We start from the raw sequence: 4,905 nt of genomic DNA, 5'->3' as shown, positions 1-4,905 counted from the left end.
AAATCGGGAATACAACAACTATTCTCATAAGGTTCGTTTCAGAGCTGTGAGTGAATTGTCCCCTTAAAAGATTCACTTTTTTAAAGGCCAATTATGGAAGTTTTGGCTCAGCTGAAAAAATTCCGATTCGAACAATCGACAGTTCAAATGAATGGGTGAAGCGCCTCTGTGTCGTGGTCGGTATGGTGTTGGTCTGCCACCTCGGTGGCCGCGAGTTCGATTCACAGACATTCCATTGAGGTGTGAGAGATGTGTATTTCTGGTGATAGAAGTTCACCCTCGGCGTGGTTTGGAAGTCATGTAAAGCCGTTGGTCCCGTTGATGAATAACCACTGGTTCTATGCACTGTAAAAACACCATACAAACAAATGGATGGGTGATGATGATATGTAGCATCACTGAAGAATTTCCAGAGAAATGGGGAGGTTGTACTTTCGTTCCACTGAGAAGTGCACGTTATGAAAATCTTAAATACAACAAATTTATTTTTCAACTCAAAATTTATAAGTGAAATTCACAACCTCAGGGAAATTTACTTTTACTTGAGAACACAAAGTTTAGTTAGTTCTTGAATTAATTATTAAACAAAATTAAGTGAAAATTAAGCCTCTAGGTAGTTGTATAGCCTTTAACTGATGATACCTGTTAGTAACTTCCACATTATTGGTAGTATTGGTAAGCAGGTGATAGGCCTGTAGTTACTGGCTATATTTCCTTTACTCTTGTCTTTTTGTACTAAGGATGTTCTTCCTGTGGTCATCCATTTGGGCGCATGGTGATTATTATTATTATTATTATTATTATTATTATTATTATTATTATTATTATTATTATTATTATTATTATTATTTATTATTATTTATTATTATTATTTTATTATTATTTTATTATTATTATTTTATTATTATTATTATTATTATTATTATTATTATTATTATTATTATTATTATTATTATTATTGCTGCTTGAGCCTGGCTATAACGTTTATAAAACCATTCAAACATTGTCTGGTAATCTAGCAATATTTTTCAGTGGTGACATTGTCCCATCTCTCTCTGGTTTGTCTCAAAGGATCTAAACACTCCCCTGGTTGACTCAGTAACTTTCGGAAAAGAGCCAGTTACTGCTTTCACCAACTACATACCTCAAGGCGCTCACAAAAAACCAAACCATTTCATATAAAATAACTTAAAACTGGCCCATATATACTCACTAGAGAACAGCAGAGAAAATTCAAATTAGTCTCGTAGAACTTCAAGATCTCATAGTACCAAGATGTTTTTGTGCAGAAATTGCGAATATATATAACAAATAAAATGGAATCTTTTAGTATTGGAATGAAATGGAATATGTATACAGAGGCCAGAGGCCAAGCACTGGGACCCATGAGGTCATTCAGCGCTGGAGAGGAAACTGAGACTAGGTTTGAAAAGGTGTAAGGGGAGGAAAACACTCAAAAAAGCATTGAAGAAGAAGAAGCTGAACTATGATCAATTAATAGTTAGGAGAGGTTAAGGATATAGTAAGTTGGACGAACGATTAATGTGTATTAGATACAGCAAAAGGAATGAAGGAGCTGAAACATTGAAAATAAAGCACCTCTGATTTCATTGCCTCTGAACAAGAATCAGATTCATGAGAAGGCTAGAGAATGATATCCCACATATCTACCTAGTTCTGGATGCTGTAGTATTTTTGACTAAATTTCTACCGAAATGTCTTGCAAACAATCAGGTTCAAAACACTTCTAAATGCTGCATATAACTGACTTGCGTTAAGTGCGATCTATTCCTGTTTGGAAACCCAATCGGAAGGCAGTCTGGAGAAAAAAAAAAAAAAACAAAAAAAAAAAAAAAAAAAAAAACCTAATTTGACCAATGCCAGACCATTACATGTCCGAGAATCACGCAGGTGACAAAAAGAGGTTTAATATACTAAAAGGAAAACATTTAATCGTATACACTGATTTAAAGCTTTGTCGAATACCACTTACGACGTATTTTAAGGCCTTTTGTTTGGTTTTATGTTTATGTTGATATCCTATCTAGTTCACTTTGCATGAAAGCACTTCGCCCACCTCACTTTCATAAACAGGTTTCATAGAGGAATCAAGAAATACAGGATGAATAACCACCATATAAAATATAATTTGTACGACAAACCTACGACTAATCAGAATGAAATCTGGGTTTAACATGAAGGTTTCTGACCCCTGTCATTGTATATAAGATGGACACTTCTGGTCAAAAAGTTCGACCAGTCCTGTGTAAATGTTTTGACCTATTCCTGCCTCCATATTCATACATTTACATATTAAACTATCCCTACCAAATATTCATACATTGATAAATAGACCTATTCCTACCAAATATTCATACATTTACATATTGACCTATTCCTACCAAACAATTTTTTAAAAGCACTGGTAGCAATATAGTATAATATTAAATAGTGGGGTTGATGACCTTAGCTCTTGCCGGTTGGAGACAGATGCACGGTTAGTGGGTGTTCGTTACACGTGTCACAGAAAATGACATATGATCTGTGGTATGTGAATTAGCAGAGGGATTGGACGGCCAACTGTCAAAGTGGACAACAGTGTTTTCGGTGTAAGAGAGGCGTTGGAGGTCCATCGGAAAAGGTAAAGTAAAGTGGAAAAAACATTTGGAAAAGTTAACATTTGAAGCAACAATTACTTCAATTCTAGAGAAAGGGGAGTACGACGTGGCACACATTTTATTGACATACTTTAATGTTTAGTGGTGTGATAATTATGGTCTCTTTATTTCAGATGGATTCTAAGTCACCATATATATAGGAAAATGGGTTTTCTCTAGACAGTTTTTGTTTTTTTACTTTGATAATCTATGAATGTTTGGACAGAAAGAGAAAAATGGGGTACTTACTTAAATAGGATTTTGGGAAGAATATGATAGTTTAACGTTTCTTTGTTTTGGTTATTCTTAATTCATTTTATTCCATTTTCATGTTAGCTAATTTTGGGAAATAAGGCCTACTGTAACGGTTGTGTTCACTAGAGAAATGTTTTATTGACCGAATCTTAAACATTTTCGTATTCAGTCTTCAACGTTGCTTTATATATATATATTTTTAGAAAATTTTCTGCACCTGTTTAAAAAGCTCATTATTTATTTTTGACGTTTTCATTCTCATAAAAAAACCTCCCAAGTATCCCATCCTAAAATTTCTGTATCTTTTAACTCGACGCCAAACAACTTTTTTGTTCTAAACCTTTTTTAAGGCTCTCCCATAGGGCTGTCCTACCCCCCACCCCCCCACCAGAACAGTAGCAACAGCAGCAGCAACAACAAAATAGTTTTTAAGGTTACTCCCCGAGTAAACGGAAATACTAATTAGAATAAACTTAGTAAGTTCAGTCGCCGACTCCTGCCATGAATGTTGAATATCATTTAACCTCGACGTCAGCCAACGTATTTAGGCTCCAGGTGGCTCCAGGTGGTTCCTACTCCTCAGTCGTTATGGTTCAAACTGTAGTCTTTCAGTACATCCACAAAGCCGACTTGATACAAAGTTCATTCGTCTCCATAAAAACAATTTATACTGATTTCTTCAAACATTAGCTGATTTCATCAAACAATTATTTTTTTCTTCAAACAATTACTTTTTTCTTCAAACAATTACTTTTTTCTTCAAACATTTACGAGTTTTATAATTGAAAATGTCGTGTTTGCGTCATATTGAAAAGATACTTATTCGACTCAAATAAAAAATTTACCTCTTTCAGTAAGATGGATGTTTATTTTTAAATAATATTTCAGATCTCTACTTCGTTTTGAAATTCTCTTAATTACTCGTTAATCAGTTTTGATTGACTAGACATTTCGTCATAATGATAATTCCTTTTTTACTTACTGATTATCGATACCAACTGACTACAAAAAAAGATACTAATCAATCATTTTAGCTTTGCAAATGGTTCCAAAAGGCGGACAATGAATTTGCAATAATAGACCGCTTATACCAGATTTCACTTTGTTGAGGGACATTTCTCTCTCTCTCTCTCTCTCTCTCTCTCTCTCTCTCTCTCTCTCTCTCTCTCTCTCTCTCTCTCTCTCTCTTTCTCTATTTGGATTTAGCGTCTGCAATCAATTCAATGGTTTTTGTTTCTGTCTTATTCTGGATTCGAATGGCTTGAATGATCTATTAATAATTATTAATAATAATAATAAAATGAGTTGCATCAACTGTTTTTATGGATGTACTGATCGGAAATAGCCCTGAAGAGAAAGCTCCTCTGTAACAAAAAATTATTTACATTAATCAAATATAAAATAAATGTTTGATACAAATAATTATAGATGGGCATGGAAAACTAAAAAACAAATTGTACCAGCTAATTTCTCGAGTAACATAAGGTTTGAGCAATATATAAGACCTAAAACTACAAGGAGTTGTACCAGTCCCAATCCCTCGAGTAATATACCTTAGCTTTGGGACAACAGGATAGGCCTAAAACTACAAGGGAGTTATACCAGTTAATCCCTCGTGTAATATGAACTTTGGGACAATAGGATGCAATATTCAATTTAGGCCGAGAGCCAAGCACTGGGACCTAGATATGACGTCATTCGGAGACGAAAATGAAAAATAGCAAAAAGGTTTTAAAAGGCGTAACAGAAGGGAAAAAAAGTTGCAGTATGAAACAATTGCTAGAGGAGATGTTGAGGAAAGTAAGATCGAAGAAAGAGAACACGAGCGAGGTACAGCAAAAGATTGGAAACCTCAGTGCACCGGGCGTGACGTGCACTTACGTTACTAACGGATGGCGTCGTGAATAGCAGATCATCATAAAGGTTAGAATGTCATTCAATAATGTATATACATAGTAAATTCAAGTATGTTGAGCTATAAAGAAAATAACCA

This window comes from Macrobrachium nipponense, chromosome 22 (genome assembly GCF_015104395.2).
Source record: "Macrobrachium nipponense isolate FS-2020 chromosome 22, ASM1510439v2, whole genome shotgun sequence".
Classification (NCBI taxonomy): domain Eukaryota; kingdom Metazoa; phylum Arthropoda; class Malacostraca; order Decapoda; family Palaemonidae; genus Macrobrachium; species Macrobrachium nipponense.
Note: the sequence above shows the minus strand (reverse complement) of the source record.